This window comes from Otolemur garnettii, unplaced genomic scaffold (genome assembly GCF_000181295.1).
Source record: "Otolemur garnettii isolate 467f Iridium unplaced genomic scaffold, OtoGar3 scaffold00166, whole genome shotgun sequence".
Classification (NCBI taxonomy): Eukaryota; Metazoa; Chordata; class Mammalia; order Primates; family Galagidae; genus Otolemur; species Otolemur garnettii.
The window spans coordinates 2,572,451-2,592,937 of NW_003852561.1; the positions used below are offsets into that span (position 1 = coordinate 2,572,451).

General features: G+C 44.5%; 1 pseudogene; it reads right to left on the reverse strand.

Annotated features, from left to right (window-relative positions):
• Window positions 1–2,226: 2,226 nt before the first annotated feature.
• On the reverse strand, window positions 2,227–2,902 carry LOC100945206 (annotated as a pseudogene).
• Between the last annotated feature and the right edge of the window lie 17,585 nt (window positions 2,903–20,487).

A 20,487-nucleotide genomic window follows, 5' to 3' on the forward strand; every position in this document is an offset into this window, starting at 1 on the left:
GCTGATAGATAAGAACAACTAAATAATTCTAGTGACTCAGTGGAATTGCCTGTGCATCTTCCAATCCTCATGATACCTACATGAAAGGATGGTTGTCAGGAGTAAATGAGGATTAAAACAGAGGCACTGTGCCTGGTGCCTGGTGGGTGCTGAATATGGCCCTAGTCTTGAGTTACGTGGGGACCTGCTCAGCTGCAAGGGAAGGAGCCCTTTGCTTCTGGCTGTTGTCATTATGAGTTCCCAGAGCTCTTGCTTTTGACTTCTACATTAGGGTTTGTGTCTATTTATTTATCAAGACATTTCCTGCTGCTTCTTCTTCTTTTTTTTTTTTTTTAATGGAGACAGAGTCTCACTTTGTTGCCCTCGAAAGAGTGTTGTGACATCACAGCTCACAGCAACCTCAAATTCTTGGGCTTAAGCAATTCTCTTGACTCAGCCTCCCAAGTAGCTGGAACTCCAGGCACCCGCCACAGGGCCCAGCTATTTTTTGTTGTAGTTGTCATTGTTGTTTAGCTGGCCTGGGCTGGGTTCAAACCCACCAGCCCCGGTGTATGTGGCTGGCGCCCTAACCACTGAGCGGTGCCGAGCCCATTTCCTGCTTCTTTGTGCAAGAGGTATATGACTGTCACGTTAGCTGTTGCTGCCAGGAATGGACACTTGGGCACCCAAAAGAGGTCTCTTGTTGAGGACACTTCCCTAGATTTACTCTCTCGGCTAGATTCTTCATTTGGCCAAGATAGGCGTGTTTAAAATTCTCATCCTAAAGCTCTTCCCTACCAAATGTCTATGCAACAAAGTGATAGCACTTTTTAGACAAAGTGGAAGCCACTCTTTACAGTCTCCCTGTGCAGCAGGAGTGAGGTAAGCTCATAGCATGGCACCTAGCTTAGGTATGCTTCCTGTCATTCCTGTCTTGTTTCTCCAAGATAAGAGAAAAACATCTGGGGGTCAGGCCTTCAGGCAGGGAAATGACATGCCTCCATGTATGTGCCAGAGAGGTCCTTTAAAAGTTGTGCATAAATCGACAAAGTTGTGCATAAATTGTTCATCTTCTTCCCATCCAGGTACTAACCAGGCCTGATCCTGCTTAGCTTCTGAGGTCCAACAAGATTGGGCACATTCAGGGAGGTACTGGCCACAGATGAGTGATTTTCAACCGGAGTGCCACGGCACACTGCTGTGCCATGACAGGATCTCAGGTGTGCTGCGAAATTTTTAAAGATTATTAATTAAATTGTTTTCTAAAGAAGCTCAAAGCACAATATTTCTTTTTTACTCTTTTTTTGTTTATCAATATAATTTAAGTGTGCCATGGAAGTTTAAGTAGAGGTTCAACTGTGCCATGAGATAAGAAAGGTTGAAAAACACTGATATAGGTAATCGTTTACCTCTTTTATCTGAAATAGAAAGAAAAATTTAGATGGAACCAAAATAAATCATTAAAATTTATTTTTTATTGGTACACTATAGGCGTACAGATTTTGGGGGTACATGTGTTAATTTGACCCATTCATATAGTCAAATCAGGGTAAATGGGACATTCCTTAACTAATTTGTCTTTTTTTACACTAGAAACATTTGGAGGATTCTCTTCCATCTGTTTCCTTCATTTGAAACATCTGGCAGGAGAGCAGCCTTGAGATGGCAGGACCCAGGAGGTCTCATTCTGCCATCTAGCGGACAGGAAGGAAGAGGCCGCATCTGGAGCAAAGTCATCGACCTTGTCATTATTTGATTCTTAAAATCTATAATTTATCAGGAATGTGTTTTTCTTTTCTTTCTTCCTTTTCCTTTCTTTTCTTTCTTTTTTTGGTAATCCTGATGCTTGCTTGCTTATCAAATCTCCCCAGTGGAATGTTTGACCAGCTTTTAAAATACAGGCAATATCATTATTTTGGCATAGTTGGCAAACCCTTTTTCCCTTTTTCAAGATTTTTTGAATGGAGCAACACTGTCAGCATTTGGTACATGAATATCACACACCTACTGAATATCTCCCGTATGTCACGAAAACTTTAGAGGTAATTTGTACAGCTTGAAATGTCTTCGTTTCATAATATTATGCACAAAAAAGCCTTATCATCGAGAACAGGAAAGTGCATCTTCTGTGTTTAGACTGTAATTTACAAAACAACTGGCATTTGCTGTTACATAAAGTCCAGAGTATGTGGAGTATAAACACTGATTCAAGTTTTATATGACAAAAATCCTAGTAAATGTTGCTTTTTATAAATGGCTTATCAGTATTCTCAGATTCCATCTAATCATCCAAGAAAAGGAGTTTCCACTCTTCTTTTATTCTACATCCTTAATTGAATTGAGTTTGTTTATTCGTGGCCTACAGTTGTCTGGATCGCCTGTGAATGTAATTTCAGGTTGAGACAATAATTTATTCATGCCCGCCAAAGGAGTTTGAGAACTGTTTGCCATCACGTTCTTAGATGGACTACCACCAAACACAATGACCCAGTCTGCTAACTAGGTGGCCATGATGAAGTCACGTTCTACAACAAAGGCACATGGAGTAGGAAGTGTTTGACAACCGAGCTGCCATCGATCTTCGCTCAGAATTGAAATATGCAGATGGTTCGTCAATTAAACAGACATTGGCAGGTTTCCTCAAAGAGCCGAAGCTACTCGCTGCAATTCACCACCAGATAATGTTTGTGCCTCTTGATTGATGATGTTTTCAACTGGCAGAGGCTTCACTACGTCAGTCACAAATTGTGGATGAGGGTAAGCCTCTCTTATCTTTCCGTGTAGTACTGGAGAACACTACCAGTTGATTTGGAACTAATTCTCTGTGGCTCATAATTGACATTTAGAACTGGCACTTCTCCTCCTTCATCCAGGCTCAGTCTTCTGGGAAGCGTTCTGATGAATGTTGTTTCACCTGTCCCATTTCCCCCCAGCATCGCCATCGTTTCAGAATCTATAAACTCTCCAGCTACAATTGCTAGCTCAAACTCTCCCATTTTTCTCTTTGTCCCTGGATATTTATACATCCGCATCTTTTAAATGTCCTCTTCTTTTTCTTTTTTTAAAGTGTCTTCTTTATCAGGAATGTGTTTTCTGATTAGGATAATTTAAATTCCCTGTTAGGCATTTGTTAAGAGATTCCATTGGATTAGTTAAAGCAAAATGTCAACCCTAGATTTAAACACTAAGCCCCCGAACTGAATTTCCTAAATCATTTAGTGCTCACATAGTATGAGCAGTGAAAATGTCCCAAGGGGAGGCCTGATGCCTCACAGTCCTTAGCATGAATGTTCCCACATTCCCATTCATCTTGTCCTTTTCTCCCCACACACACTGTTTATTCAGGTACAAGGACTGAGAGTATCCCAGAGACCAGGTATATCTTCATCCCAACATACCACTAGATCTTGGCTGGGACCTGAGTCTCTTTGCCCATTTTCTAAGACGCAACTATCACTTCTTACCAAGGTGAATGCTTAGCAAGGCCTGTGCACTCGGTTTGGTTTTGTGTGTGTGTTTTCTCCTCCTTTTAGTTTATGGCTGTTTATGACAAACATAATACGCTTTCTGTTTACGGAAATTTTCTTTCTGTCTATGATGAAAACTATGGTAAGCAAATTTCCACAACTAAGTAACGGCTAAGTAGTAGCTCTGGTCCTGACGTACCCAGAGGTGTTCTGAGATCCTCTCTGTAGTAACGTTTTAATTATGATCAACAATAATCCTAATAGGTGTTACTTATTAAATTCCTATTATATACCAGGCATTTCATTTATGAACATTTGGCTAATCCACACCAACTCTAGAAAATAGATATTATTAGCCCCATTTTGGAGATAAGAAAACTGATGGTCAGAGAAGGTAAGTGACTTAGCCAAGATCACACAGCTGGCAAGTGGCAGTCAGAATTGCACTCACGTGTGACTGACTACAAAGCCACCAGGCAATGGACCTCTCATTTGTTCACTCACATGCCTGTGACTGGCCAGGCCCTGAGTCTGAGATTCTGGGGTCCCCTCAGTGCTGCCAACTCCTTAGTATCTAGAACCCTTAGGACCACAGAGCCCACGGCCAGTGAATGCAGAGGGAACTAAATATGCAGGTGGTTTAAGATAACAAAAGGCAGCCCAGGGAGCTGGGACTGGAAGGGCCTGCGTGAGGGAGGGAACATGGCCTAGGAGGAGTCAGGACACCCTGGTCCTGACCCTGTCTCAGTTCCTGAGCCTCCTGGGGCCTTGAGCCAGGCCCCGCCATGCCCACATCCTGGTGGTTAATGACCACCGCTGACTGGATGCCCGTGAGCCACACTTTCCTCCCTGGAAAGCCAGGGCTCGGACTGCAGGACGTTCTCTATGGTTTGCAGTTCCGAGGACTCTGGGTTTCTCCCAGGAGCCACGGGGTCTTCCAGGCAAATAGGATATTATCTCTGCTGTCAAGAGCCCGGGGCTCATGGGGGAGACACATGAGGGCACAGTGAGGGCAGCTGCAGTTTGTCTCAGAAGGGACTTGCCGCCAGAGGCCTTGTTGTGACCCCCCAGATCCTCCCCTGCTTTGTCCTCTAGGGGAGAAGAGCACAGCATAGGAGGGGTGGCATGAGACAGGATGGGACAGGACAGATGAGGACATCACAAATTATAGGGGTAAATATTGTTCCGTAAGCTTTATTCTGACTTTTCAAGTGTATCTGTGTGTGTGCACTGTTTTGTGATATAAAATCAGCATCTCCCTGAGGTCGCACGCTAAGGAATATGGAAAACCTGGCTCCAGACTAAGCTGGGTCCTCTGTGGTACCCCAGGCATCCCCACCCTCACCTGTGCAGCCAGGAGCCGAGGAGGCCACAGTGTTGGCTGTCACCCTCCAAAGTGGCCCTCTGCCTTTCTCTCCTCTGTCAGAGGCTGCACAGACAGTCTGCTGACAGGGAAGTGGACCCTGGGTCTTGCCAGCACTTCAATCTCTCCTCCTTCCAGGCTTAGGGAAATCAGGGCCTAGATGACTCCAGAAATAGTCCAGGCAAGTGTCTGGAAGCCCCTCTGCACCCAGCTCTGTGCCCCCTCCCATCCCACACGTCCCTCCAGGGCCCAGCAGCAGCTACCCCACAGAGTGCCTGAAACTTGTCTTGTCTTTCAGTTTCCATGTGGCTTCCAGCCCTGTCCACCCCAGGCTGTGGGTGCTATATGGCTGGTGAAGGCCTTGGAGTGAGGCCACCACCCTAGCCTCCCCGTGGGTGGCTCTGTGGTCCCTGACAGCCCCAGCCCCAGTGTTGTCTGGAGCACTGAGGTCACGGACCTTGGAGACACAGCCTTTCCTGTTCATACAAGAGCTAGTCAAGGCCACAGCTCCCTCTGACTCTCCACACACCCTTTAGGCCTTTCTGCAAGAACATATTTCCCCATCCTCACTGTTCACTCCTGGAGTAAGCAGCCCAGGCCTGGATGCCTGCCAAAGAGGAGTCTCTCTGGGTTGCCTGCAAATGTTCCCAAGTCACATCTGGAGGATGAATGTGGCAGCACATCCCTGACCAAGTTTTCCCTCTGCCATCCACCCCTCACCCTTTACTCCTGTATTAGTTATCTACAACTATGTAATAAATGCCCCTAACATCAGTGGCTTAACACAAAACACATTTATTATTCATAGTTTCCAAAGGGCAGCTTAGCTTGATGGTTCTAGCTCAGGATATCTCAGGAGAGTCTGGGAAAGCTGACAGCCAGGGTGCAGTTCTCTGAAGGCTTAAGGGCTAGAAGATCTACTTGTAAGATAGCCTCATACTTTCTTGTAAGTCAACAATTAGTTAAAGCAGAATGTCAAGCTTTGTAGGTCACCTAAGTAAACGATGCTATATTGTGCTCTGTAACTGGGAATACGTGCAGAACGGCTGCCTGAGACTAGGCAAGGCCATGAAGGGCAGAACAAAGGGCCAAATCCCTGAACGTAGAGGATAGAAATCTCAAAACAAAGCTGGTGTGACAAATTCACGCCCTGTGGAAGTGAATCACTAAGGCATGGCATCATCTTTCCTTAGAGTCACCTGAAGTAAAGATGTGTCTTTCAATCAATGGTGTTTTAGATTCAGTGACACCCGGACAAGACAGGCCACAGTCATTCTGAGAGCTCACTATGGGAGAGGAGGCCCGGCAGGGAACTGTGAGGACAGAACAGAGAGCGCTGGCAGTTTAGACAGGAGATTCTTTCTTTTTAGGAAAATTATCCTGGGCTGTCCCTGGCGCTGTAACTGGGACTGTTAACTAAGGAGCTTGTGGTCATCTTTTGCCCCCTCGTGGACACTTTTAAAAGTGCAGCCCTTGGCTGGGGGCCTGTGGCTCAAGCGGCTAAGGCTTCAGCCACAGACACCTGAGCTGGCAGGTTTGAATCCAGCCCGGGCCTGCCAAACAACAATGACGGCTGCAACCAAAAAACAGCCAGGCGTTATGGCGGGCGCCTGTAGTCCCAGCTACTTGGGAGGCAGAGGCAGGAGACTCGCTTGAGCCCAGGAGTTGGAGGTTGCTGTGAGTTGTGATGCCATGGCCCTCTACCCAGGGGGACAGCTTGAGGCTCTGTCTCAAAAAAAAAAAAAAGTGCAGCCCTTTCTCTGACATGAGGGCTGTTGGGTGGAAGTAAGTCAGGAGGTCATCTTTAACTCTCAGGGTTTTTTGGCATGGATCCCTGACCTTGCACAGATCACACAGTGAGTTAGTAATGTGTATTTCGAGATCTTTATAGGGTGACCCTAAATTTATGACATGCATGATTTAAAAATTCTTGAGTCATAGAACCATGTGCTTAACTGAGACCCAGGACATCACTGCATTCCCCTCCCCGCATGCAGCAAGGGACCCAGCAGAAGCTTCACCAGCTTTGCCCCCCCCCCCCCACAGGCTGTGTTCGGTCTGGTCTCTGGGGAATTGTTCAACATCTCTGAGCTTCAGTTTTCTATTCTGTGAAGTATCAATATACTTCACAGAGCTTTGCAGGATTAAAGAAGACTGTTTAGGTCAGAGGCTATAAACTCAAATGCCTTTGGGGGCAAGCAGGTCAGCCAGCACTGGCAAACCAGATAGCACGGCCTTTTCCTTTCTTTTTCATTTCAGAATATTACGGGGGTACAAATTTTTGTTTCAGACATTGCTTTTGTACCATTTGTGTTAAAGTTGAAAGTGTGTCCATCACCCAGATAGTATGACTTATCCATCCCCCTCCCTCCTCCCACCTACTCGATTTTTGAAAAATGTTATTTCTATATGTGTACGTAAGTGTTCATTGATTACAATTTAATGGTGAGTACATGTGGTGTCTATTTTTCACATGCCCTTTTCTAAAGAGAACATTCCCTATTCTTTTCTAGCCAGTTAAGTGGGAATATAGCCCCTGGGTTGCCAGTTTGTTAAAACATTGACCAGTTCAAAAAAGATACCTATTATTTTCAGCCTATCATTGATACCTATCATTGTTCAGCCTCTGATGTGTGCAAAGCTTCCTAGAGATGATCAATAATGGTGGTGGTCATCACAGGGGTGGCAGTGTCCCAGGGCTCGCCCACCCCCATGCATCATTCCTTACAGGGGCTGGTGCAGCAACCTCCTCTCCGAGTTCAGTGTGTACCCAGCTCTGTGAGAGGTGCTGCAGATACAAAGACCGGCAACAAAGCAGCCCCCGTTCTGTGGGCATTCAGTCAGGTAAGGACAACCACGGTTGCTGTGTGTACAGGCCATCCACAGACTGGCAGGCAACGAGCTAAGCATTTCACATGTATGGTCCCGTCTAATCTTCACCCAAACTCTAGGAGGTGTAGTCTGGATTACCCCCCCCTCAGGATGAGGCCATGTAGAGTCGGAGGTGCCCTGACACAGCCACACCTCTTCTAACCCTCACTGCATCTCCAGCCCTAGACTTCTGAGGACTCTGACCCTGTGCCCCCACCAAGTGGCCCTAAAATCACTGAACATCTAGCTTCTAGTTTGCATCTGAGTTGCCAGACCTTTTTTTTTTTTTTAACAGATTGTGTACATCATTTAGCCACCAAGGATTTTTATTAGCTTGTCATTTTATGTCGCTAAATCTCAATCCACATTATTTGAGACTGCCAATAGGTATTTTTCAACAATTAACTCAGCTTCCTTCACTAAGTTTAAAAGTTCTGGGTTTTGCCCACCCTCTCACCACCACCACTGATGCTCCCATTACACCAGGATACTGCACGGATGAGTGGGCCTGTGGGCTCTGTGCATGCTGCTATTTCCACTCACACAGGGAACGAGCAGTGGAGAAATTAGGCATTGGCGAGACAACCTATATCCCGCAGGACCCCAAGCTTGTGTGACTAGGCAATTTACCCCAGCCCACCTTGATGGTAGTACCAAGAACAGGCACCGAAAGACCAAGCCTTTGGAGAACAAGTGCAATGTTTATCAGGTTCACAAAAATGTCAGGTTCAAGGTGAAGAATCCCTGCTATTAACCACCTTCTGCAAGTGCAGCTGACTTGGATTTGTAAGCCACGAGATTCAGTGTGCTATATTTGTGAGTTTAGCATTTCTGAACTAGTTTGAAGTGCTATCATCTTACTCTAATTATGCTCAAAGTGCTCACAGCAGCCTCTGAGACTCTACTTTTGCTCTTATTTACTCTTGTCACACAGGCCTTCCAACTGCTCTTCTTCTTTTTTTTTGCAGTTTTTGGCAGGGACTAGGTTTGAACCCACCACCTCCGGCATATAGGGCCGGTGCCCTACTCCTTTGAGCCGCAGGCACCGCCCCCAACTGTTCTTTAAATACATTGAGACTCTCTCCTCTGAGCCTTTGCATTGGCTGTTCTCTCTGCCTGGAGCAAGCTTTCTCCACACATTCCCAGGTCTCACACTTTTTTTTCCGCTCAAATCTCTGTTTCACTGTCTCTATGGGAAAGGGCATCTTTACTCATCCTATGTGAAGCAGCAGCCTACATGAAGTAAATACTTCTAGCATTTATCTCTACTTGACATAATATGAGGTATTTTCTTATTCTCTCTCTCTCTCTTTGTACTAGAATATTCATGAGAGCAGGGACTTTGTTTCACAGACAGACAAAAATCATGCCTGGCACACAGTAAGTGCTCAATAAATACTTGCATTGCTTCACAAATACTCCTCCCATTACTTCCTTCACTAATGTCTGTTTAGGACTCAGAAGAAAGTCTAGCGTATCATTTTTTTCCAAGTTTCTACAGTGATTTTTTTTCTGGGAATGTGACATTCTACTGGGATGCATTTTGACAACTAAAAACATCAGCATTCCTACCTAGACTAGTTTTGTCATTGTCCTAATCCCTTTGACTATTTCTGGCTTGATCTCATGTTTCTGGGAAATTGCTAAATAGATGCTCCTATTACTACACTTGTATTATGAAATAATAGAATTTCACCCACACACATACAAAAAAAACTCAAGGTCAGATTCATAGATTTCTCTGTGTAACCATGTTTTCCCCTCCGGCTTCTACATAGCGCTGTGGTAAGTGTTAAAGTTTCGGCCAACCTCCTTCCCCCGCCCCCAGCCCTGTCCCTGCCGGGTCAATGCCCTCCAGCTGTGTGCCTTTCAGTCAAGTTGTGACATGTGACCTATTGGTGGGTGGTGCAATTCATTCAGTAGATTGTAGATAGCATTTTAAGAAAAAAAATAGAATAGGAAGTATGAAATTGTGATGTGATACATGGTCAAAAAGTTTGAAAGCACCACTCTTGCCCATATGGGTTCAAAGGAGTTTTAGAATTCATATTATTTTTCTCCGTAGTTGGCTCCAGCAGATTCTATAAGAGAAAGGGCATCTCTGGTCATCCTCTGTGAAGCAGCATCCTGTGAAGCAAATCCTTCTCTGGCTTTCCTTCCGGCATTTATTACTACTTAACATTTATATTAGGTATTTGGCTGTTGTGGCCCCTGCTGGAGTGTAGAAAATAGCTGATTCTCTTTTAAAATACTGCCAACAGCTGTGCAAGTGGCAGGCACATCTGTCCCTTTAACTGTTTCTGTATCATAAGGCAGGAATACTGGGGGGTGGGGGGTGCTGCCACTCTCAGGACCACACTCTGCTCAAGCTGGGCATGAAGAGACTTTACTAAACTTCAGCTCAGTGTGTGGCAGCCTGCGGCTGCATCCCTGGGATGACCCAGCCCCCTTTGGAGTTGCTGACTGTCAAAGCTCAAGGCTGTTAAAAGAATCCAGCTGGCACATCCAGCCAACAGGTCCCTGACCTCCTTCTCTTAGAGCATCTACTGAAGAGGCTTACAATTGTGAATCCTTCCTCAGTCCCCTTGGGACATACTGCGCGTGTCTCCTGCAGCTCAGGAGGGCCTTTCTCTAGGACCTGAAAGCCATTTCTTTGAAAGTAAACATCAGGAAGAAAAGAGCCTCCTCTCCCAGGAGGAGAGAATCCTGACCTGGGTAAGCTCCAGCTAGATGAACAACTGGCCTAATGGCACTTGCACTGACCAAGGCTCTGTCAGTTTCACTTCCCTGACTCTAGTGCCCTGCTCACTCCAGCTCCCTACTCCCCTCTGAGAGGCCCAGCAGCTCTGCACAGATCAGAACAGAGCTCTGCAATTCCCCTACCGCCAGCAGTTACTGAACAAAGTGTATTCACCGCTTTAACTAATGCTCAGCTTTGTTTAACAGCGTGTTTGTACGCACTGCACGCACATGTCACCAAGGACAAGGGCTGCCTCTCAGGGATAGCTGAATCTTGCCATCCACATTATCAGAGTATTATTCCTTTCTGTGTTAATTTCTCTATATCACCTTTAAATCATTGCTAAAGACACGCTTCACTGTTGCAATCTGGTCTTTGATGTCCTTCGGGAAATTAAACAGAGTTGTGTGCAAGATTCTTTCTTTATATGGACAAGAGTTGGGGCTATAAGATCCAACTCTCTGTCCCACTTGGAGCTTCTCTCTCCACTACCAAACTTTAAGGAACCAGGATTGGTGTCATGAGGGGGGACTTGCAGTTGTCTTACACACATAATGTGACCCCCTCCCTACACCCAGTTTCAACTTTCCTAAAGAATTCACAGCCATACCTTCTAGTGCTCTTTCTTCAAACCTCAGAAGCCATGAGAACCCAGAGACACCGTGGGGCTGGGGTAACCAGCAGTCAGAACAAGAAGGGTTTCTGTTTGGAGAGCCCAGAGGAGGCAGCAGTTTAGGGCCCCAGGCTGGCATAGGTTTCAAGGTGGCCTGTCATGCAGGAACCAACAAGAAGGCAGACATCTGAGAATTCAAGAAAAAAAGGAAAACTCCCACATGCCAGAAACATGGAAGGGAAAGCCGGAGTGACAGGCAGGCAGGCAGGTGCACTGATACCGGGTAGCGTGGGGCTGAGTAGGACCAGACTTGGATTAGTTCCAGCACCAAGAGTCTTAAACTATGGCCACGTACAGGAACAGAAAATGAAGTGTGAACCCACGGGGCTGGGAAGAGAACGAGATTCTGCATAAGAGCTACCTCTCCAGCAACAAGGAGGCCCCAGGCATGCCATACACCTGTGGGAGGGCAGGAGCAGCGGGAGGAAGTGAGGAAAGCTGGGCAGATGCCGGCCATGGCCAAGCTGCCCACACATGAGATTACCACTTAGACACAGCAGGGAGATTGGGAGGCTCAGCTGCAAAGTTAAAATCAAAGTTTTGTTTGACTCACAACTATCACATCTATGACCCAAGATCAACTCCAGGACAGTCCCCACCGCTGAGTGAGCTGGGGCTGTGCTTCCCCAGAACTCCTAAGGCAGAACATCTTCCAAGAGGGCCAACCCGAGGGAATGGTCTGAAATTATTCATGGAACCCCAGATCATATTAAAGACTCAGATTTCCCTTTTCAAATACATGGGAACTTTGCCTTGAAATCCAGAACAAACTAATCTGATAACAAGTTTTCTAGTGGTCAAAGTTCTGTCTCATATTCCAAGTTACATAAGCCCTGACTTGAAAAGCACAAGTCAGTGGGGCCTTTGAGGACAACACAGGGAGCATTGGTGGAGGCAGGGCTAAGAGGCCAGACCAGGGATCATAACCCTTTAAGGCAGGGGTCCTCAAACTTTTTAAACAGGGGGCCAGTTCACTGTCCCTCAGACGTTGGAGGGTCGGACTGTGGGCCCCAGGACGAGTTGGCTGCTATGCAGGACAGGCAGTGGCAGCAAAAACACCCAGCGGGCCAAATAAATGTCCTCGGAGGGCCACATGTGGCCCACAGGCCGTAGTTTGAAGACGCCTGCTTTAAGGCAATGGACCCCAACCTTTTTGGCACCAAGGACCAGTTTCATAGAAGACAAGTTTCCCTGCCATGGACAGGTAGTGGGGCGGGGTAGTGGAGATTGCAGGATGATTCAAGGGCACTTTATTTTATTACATTGTGATATGTAGTGAAATAATTATACAGCTCACTATAATGCAGAATCAGTGGGAGCCCTGAGCTTGCTTTCCTGCAGGTAACTGGTCCCATATCAGGGTGATGGGAGACAGTGACACCTAAAGTGTTTTGCTTATGTCCTCAGCTCCACCTCAGATCATCAGGCATTAGATTCTCATAAGGAGCAACCTAGATCCCCGGCATGCACAATTCAGGAGCATTTGCACTACTACGAGAATCTAATGTTGGGGCTTATGGGACAGGAGGCAGAGCTGAGGCAGTGATGTGGGTGATGGGGAGCAGCTGTAAACATAGATGAAGCTTCGCTGCTTTGCCCGTCACCCACTTCCTGCTGTGAGGCTAGGTTGCTAAAGGGCCAAAGACTGGTACCGTTCCTCAGCCTAGGAGTTTCAGCCTAGAAGACAAGTTTGGAGGTTGGACAGCAGCTCTAATAGGCTTCCTATAAGAAGGAGTGAGGCCAGGCAGGATGAGCATCATCCAATTTGGCTGGGTTGGTAAACACTTGCTCCCTATCTGCTCAGCATTCTATAAACAGAACCTGGTGAATTTTAACCTATGAATTTATCTAAAATCCCTTGAACTAAGTGACATGTTGGTTCACCTTTTAAGTTAATTTCTATTCAGACATCACTTATGCCAGCAAAGAAAAATTCACCTAGTCAATGTGTACAGCATATTTTTATCCATTCCACACATATTTTATTGAATAAATAAAAACTTCATTTGTGTGTGGGGGGGTGTTTTTAAACCTATGAACAACATCCTTAGTTTGAGCACTTAAAAAAACACAATCTCGGAAGGAAAGGACGTTTAACTCAGCTCTCCTGTAACAACAGGTGAGAGTGAGTGGGCTAGATCATTTCCGGAGTGGAATGTTGGTGTGGAGTGGCGATGTAGGGTGTGCAGCGAGGTGGCGGATTGCTGGACTTGGAGTATAATCCAGAGCTACAGAGACTGCCAAGAAAAGATTCTGCCCCACTGCTGCAACAGCTGCAGGTGGCAGCGGCAGCAACCAGCCCCACCACAGAGGATTGCAGTTCATGGGGAAACTAGGTAGTGTGTGAAAAGATGGGTGACGTGTGGACTCCCAAGAAAAATTAGGCAGCCAGAGTGGGGTTTCATCTGGTGTGGCACCACTGCGGTTAGGCGGCAGGAGAGACACTCAGAAGGGAAAGATCCCGGATAGGAAGAGGCCATTGTTTCGGAATTTGGGAGATAGGGGTCACAGCAGCACCTTTCTGGATGGGCCAAGCTCAGTGATTTGAGTCTCACCCACAGATAGTCGTCCTACACTCAGAACTGGCCCAGGACATCCCACACTTCACGGGAACTGTTGCAGGGGGATTTGGGGAACCTGCCTGTGAAGATCTTTTGAGATGGGTGGAATCAGCATTTCCACAGGGTCTAAGCACCAAGCCAGAATTCAGGCAACACCAAGAACATTTAGGCTGGGACGCAGTATAAGCCTGGGAACCACTCACAGCACCACCTGGTGTCCAGAAAGTATATTGCAACATAAATATATTCCTACTAAAGTCGATCCCTATGGCATATATATAGTCATATGTTTATATATATATATAATTTTGTTGCTTTTTTCCCCTTTTTTCTTTATTACAGGAGTTATTGTCAATTTTTTAAATTTATTATTATTGTTTGTTTGTTTTTCTCTGCTTCCCCCCCTTTTTTTTTGACAGAGTCTTGCTACATTGCCCTCGGTGGAGTGCTGTGGTGTTGCAGCTCATGGCAACCTCTAACTCTCTTGGCCTGAGCGGTTCTCTTGCCTCAGCCCCCAGGTGGCTGGGGCTGCAGGTGCCTGCCACAGAACCCGGCTGCTTTTTGGTTGTGGTTGTCATTGTTGTTTGGCAGGCCCTGGGCTGGGTTTCAACCCACCAGCTCTGGTGTGTGTGGCTGGTGCCCTGACCACTGGGCTACGAGCACAGAGCCCTACCCTTCCTCTTATGATTGCTGAGAGTGCTTTACATCAGGCTATTCGAGTTGTTTTTTTTGTTTTTTTGTTTTTTTTTTTTTTGGTGCATGTGTGTGCTGGTTTTTGATTGTATGTTTGTGTGTCTGTTTGTGAGTTTGTGTGTCTGATTGTTTGTTTGTTTGTTCATGTTGTTTCAACGTGCCTTGTGTTCTAAAACCTCAGGTTGAGTATTTTCCCTAACTCCAATTTTTACATGCAACAAGAGCAAAGGGGGGGGGGGGGGGGATGATAGCCAACCAAAGCCAGCTTTCTAGAGTGAGAGAGAACAGCCAGAAAGAACCCAACAAAGCTGAAAGGTGGGAGCCAAGCTGAGAGAAGAGATTGATAATTACATGTCTTCTCTGCTGAAGCAAGCTGCAACTCCAAGGAAACAAATTTCAGGTACAGAACCCACCCCAAAGAGGAGATGTGTCCATCCCCTCCCCCAAGAGAGTTGCTTGCTTGCTTGTGAGATCTCTACTAGTGAGTGGTGAACTGAGGTCCTCTTCTCTCACCCCATGGGAGTGAGTTGCTGGAAGCTGGGACTCCTTCTCCATAGAGTCCCTACTGTGAACCTGGGCATTCTCTTGTCTGGCATGAAGGTTGAACAAATATTTTCCCTGCCACTTTGAACTCCCAGTCCACCCTTCCCCCTGGCCTGCCGGTCTAGAAGTCCAACACCTGCAGAGACAAGAATGTTCGTGGTTCTTTGTTTAGACTGGGCATTGCATGGTCTGAGGCAGCACAGCTACACTGTAACTGTGAATCTGGTAACAGTGCAGAAAAGCACAGGGGGAAGGTGTCTGGGTTGACTCTGAGAAAGAGCAACTCAGCAGCGGGTGGAGGCTTGGGTCTCCCTATGACAGGAGGAGGCTCGGGAACTGCTGAGGCATGGTAACCCAAGTGGAGACACCTCCCACCTAGCAGCAGCATTAATAGAGCTGCTATTTCGGAGAGACACCTCCCCAATTCTGTGGACTGCTGGAGGGAGCTAGATCTCGTATTGCAGGGATACCAGAGGAGCAGAGTGGCAGGGGCAGAGGCGCGGTCTCTGAAGGCGAAAAACATTTGCTGCTTTGTTAACCTCTGGTTTGGAACGAGCTCAAGTGGAACACTCCCCAGTTTCCATTGAGCATCTGAGGTAATCAGACTTCAACTTCCCCAGCTGACTGGTGGCAGAGTGTGGTCGCTTGGCTGATGAGGCATTGACTTCCCTCTGACTCTGGCAGGCCCAAATCTCTGGCACATTTGCTCATTGGAGGGAACTGGGCCACAGCCCCGTGGGGCTACCAGTGCCTGGGTGTGACAGAGGTGCAAGGTGGGGAAAGGAGGCACCAGCCCCCCTGGGCTTTTTTCCTGGGTGGGCCTTTCTGACTCCACAGAGAACCAGAGTGAGTTACACTTGAGCTGCTAGTGGACACCTGCTGCCTAGATGCTGAAGACCTTTTGAACTCTCCCACCTGATTGATGTTTGTGTTGACTGGGACAATTGGTTTGGAACTCTTGACCTGGGCTGATCACCTGGGGACCCACCAAGGTTGTACCCTGGTTGTGTTGTTGTGGGAGTGGGGGTGTAGGATTCTCCTCTTTCAGTTGTCACCTGGGGGGGAGGCATGGTGTCTTAGTTGCTTATGTATCTCCACAGCTGAGATTTCAGCCCAAAGCCACCGATTCACTAGGATCGGACAGAGACTAGATGAATACCAGACAGCGCCATCTAGCCCCACCACACTAAGCAGGTCCCCAGAGTTTCAAGCTGTAGTACTGAATGGGACCTTTGTAAAGCTCTAGGGGAAAAACTGCAATCACCAGTCCTCATTCTTTGATAAAGGGCTGGTTAATTACAACTCCAGGAGCCCTCAATTCAATTTCACCTTACCAGATTCTCTAGCCAAATGATGAAAAATAATCATGGGGCAGAATCAGCGGGAAAACTCTGGCAACATGAATAATCAGAGTAGATCGATTCCCCCAAGGAATGACAAAGGAGACACAACAGAAGATCCCATTCATAAACAAATGGCTGACGGGTCAGACATACACACGTTGAAGAAATTTGCCATAACCAAACCAGCTATTCAGGATATTCTCATAATCCATATTCCATTATGGATTATGGACCCATCCTCCATAATGACCAGCACAATGCTCTACCACCAAAGTAAACTCACTTAGAAATTCTGGACCAAAACCCAATTTCCACAGTGGTGAAAAGATTTAAAATGTCCACTGGACTTTCAAAAAACTTGACACCCAAAAGTATTTCCAGGCTTATCAATACTCTCAATTAATGTGAACAGCTTAAATTGTCCTCATAAGAGGCACAGGTTGGCTGACTGGATACAAAAACTCAGGCCAGATATCTGCTGCATATAAGAATCTCATCTTACCTTAAAGGATAAATATAGACTCAGGGTGAAGGGATGGACATCTGTAATCCAGGCAAATGGAAATCAGAAAAAAGCAAGGGTGGCAATTTTATTTGCACATTTATTAGGCTTTAAACCAACAAAAGTAAGGAAAGACAAGGATGGTTACTTCATATTGGTTAAGGGAAACACTCAACATGATGAGATGTCAATTATTAACATTTATTTGCCCAACCAGAGTGCTCCTCAATTTGTAAGGGAGACCCTAACAGATATGAGCAATTTAATATCTTCCAGCACCACAATAGTTGGAGATTTTAACACCCTTTGGCAATGTTGCATAGATCCTCCAATAAGAAACTAAGCAAAGAAATTTTGGACTTAAACTTCACTATACAACAGTTGAATTTATCAGACATCTACAGAACATTTCATCCTAATAAAACTGAATACACATTCTTCTCATCAGCCCATGAACATCCTCTAAAATTGATCACATCTTATGTCACAAGTCTCACCTCAGCAAAGTTAAAAGTATAGTATTTATTTTCTTGGATCATCATGTAATGAAAGTTGAACTCACCAATAACAGGTATCTGCATACTCATACAAAGTCATAGAAACTAAATAACCTTAGGCTAAATGATAGCTTGGTCATAGATGAGATTAAGAAGGAAATTGTCAAATTTTTGGAACAAAACAATAATGAAGGCGTGAACTATCAGAACGTATAGGATACCGCAAAGGCAGTCCTAAGAGGGAAATGTATAGCATTGCAAGCCTTCCTCAAGAAAAAAGAAAGAGAGGAAGTCAATAACTTAATGGAACATCTTAAGCAACTGGAAAAGGAAGAACATTCCAATCCCAAACCCAGCAGAAGAAAAGAAATAACTAAAATTAGAGCAGGATTAAATGAAATCAAAAACAAAAGAATTATTCAAAAGATCAGTGAATCAAAAAGTTGGTTTTTTTAAATATTCAACAAAATTGATGAACCTTTGGCCAACCTAACCAAAAATAGAAAATTAAAGTCCCTAATATCATCAATCAGAAATGATAAAGGTGAAAAAACAACAGACACCTCAGAAATTCAAAGAATCCTTAATGAATACTACAAAAAAATTTATTCCCAGAAATATGAAAACTGAAAGAAATTGACCAACACTTGGAAGCTCGCCAACTTCCTAGACTTAATCAGAAAGAATTGGAAATGCTAAACAGACCTAGATCAAGTACTGAAATAGAATCAACTATACAAAATCTCCCAAAAAAGAAGAGTCCAGGACCAGATGGCTTCACATCAAAATTCTACCAAACCTTTAAAGCGAAACTAGTACCTATATTACTTAATCTTTCTAAAACATTGAAAAAGAAAGAATACTTCCCAACACATTCTATGAAGCAAGTATCACCCTGATCCCCCAAATAGGAAAAAACCCAACAAGAAAAGAAAATTATAGACCAATATCTTTAATGAACATAGATGCAAAAATATTCAATAAGATCCTAGCAAACAGAATCCAGCAACATATCAAACAAATTATACACCATGACCAAGTGAGTTTCATCCCAGGGTCTCAAGGTTGGTTCAACATACATAAAACTATAAATATAATACATCACATAAACAAACTAAAAAACAAAGACCATATGATTCTCTCAATAGATGCAGGAAAAGCTTTTGACAATATCCACCATCCTTTCATGATCAGAACACTTAAGAAAATAGGTATAGAAGGGACTTTTCTTAAACTGATAGAGGCCATCTACAGCAAACCTACAGCCAATATCACATTGAATGGAGTAAAATTGAAAACATTTCCACTCAGATCAGGAACCAGGCAATGTTGCCCATCGTCTCCACTCCTTTTTAACATTGTGATGGAAGTCTTAGCCATCACAATCAGGCAAGAGAAGGAGATCAAGGGTATACAAATGAGGTCACAGGAGATCAAACTTTCACTCTTTGCAGATGATATGATTTTATACCTGGAAAACCCCAGGGACTCAACTCTTAGAAGTGATCGAGGAATACAGTAGCATCTCAGGATACAAAATCAATACTCCACAAATTAGTAGCTTTTATGTATACCAATAATAGTCAAGCTGAAAAAACAGTCAAGGACTCTATTTCCTTTACAGTTGTACCAAAGAAGATGAAATATCTGGGAATTTACCTAACAAAGGACGTGAAAGATCTCTATAAAGAGAATTATAAAACTCTGAGAAAAGAAATATAGCTGAAGATGTTAACAAATGGGAAAACATATCATGCTTATGGCTGGGAAGAATCAACATTGTTAAAATGTCCATATTATGCAAAGCAATTTACAAATTTAATGCAATCCCTATCAAAGCACCACCATCATACTTTAAAGATCTGGAAAAAATAGTACTTCATTTTATATGGAACCAGAAAAAGCCTCGAATAGCCAAAACATTACTCAGAAATAAAAACAAATCAGGAGGAATCACACTACCTGACTTCAAACTATACTTTAAATCTATAGTGATCAAAACAGCATGGTATTGGCACAAAAATAGAGAGGTAGATGTATGGAACAGAATTGAGAACCAAGAGATGAACCCAGACACTTATTGTCATTTGATCTTTGGTAAGCCCATCAAAAATATAAATTGGGGGAAATATCCCCTTTTAACAAATGGTGCTGGGAGAATTGGCTGGCAACTTGTAGAAGACTGAAACTGGATCCACACCTTTCACCATTAACTAAGATAAATTCTCACTGGATAAAAGATTTAAACTTAAGACTATAAAGATTCTTGGGAAGAGTACAGGAGAAACACTTGAAGAAATTGGCCTCAGAGAATACTTTATGTGGAGGACCTCCCAGGTAATTGAAGCAACACCAAAAATAATTACTAGGATCTGATCAAACTAAAAGTTCCTGCGCAGCCAAGAACACAGTAAGTAAAGCAAGCAGACAGCCCTCAGAATGGGAGAGGATATTTGCAGGCTATGCTTTTGACAAAGGTTTGGTAACCAGAATCCACAGAGAACTCAAACTTATTAATAAAAAAAAAAGAACAAAGTAATCCCATTTCATTGTGGGCAAGAGACTTGAACAGAAGCTTCTCTGAAGACAGGCACGTGGCCTATAGACACATGAAAAAATCCTCATCTTCTTTAATCATCAGAGAAATGCAAATCAAAACCACTTTGAGATATCATCTAACTCCAATAAGAGTGGCTCACATAACAAAATCCCAAAACTACAGATGTCGGCATGGATGTGGAGAAAAGGGAACACTTCTGCACTGCTAGTGGGAGTGCAAGCTGATATGTCCTTTTTGGAAAGACTTATGCAAAATACTCAGGGATCTAAAAGTAGACCTGCCATTTGATCCTGAAATTCCTCTACTAGGTATATATCCAAAAGACCAAAAATCACTATATAACAAAGGTATTTGCACCAGATTGTTCATTGCAGCTCCATTCATAATAGACAAGTCACAGAAGAAGCCCAAGTGCCCATCAACCAATAAATAGATTAACAAATTGTGGTATATGTATACCATGGAATATTATGCAGCCTTAAAAAATATGGAATCTGGAGAACACTTAGAGAACTAAAAATAGACCTGCTATTTGACCCTGCAATTCCTTTGTTGGATATATTCCCAGATGACCAAAAATTGCATTACAACAAAGACATTTGTATCAGAATGTTTATTGCAGCCCAATTCATAATTGCCAGGTCATGGAAGAAGCCCAAGTGCCCATCGATCCACGAATGGATCAACAAACTGTG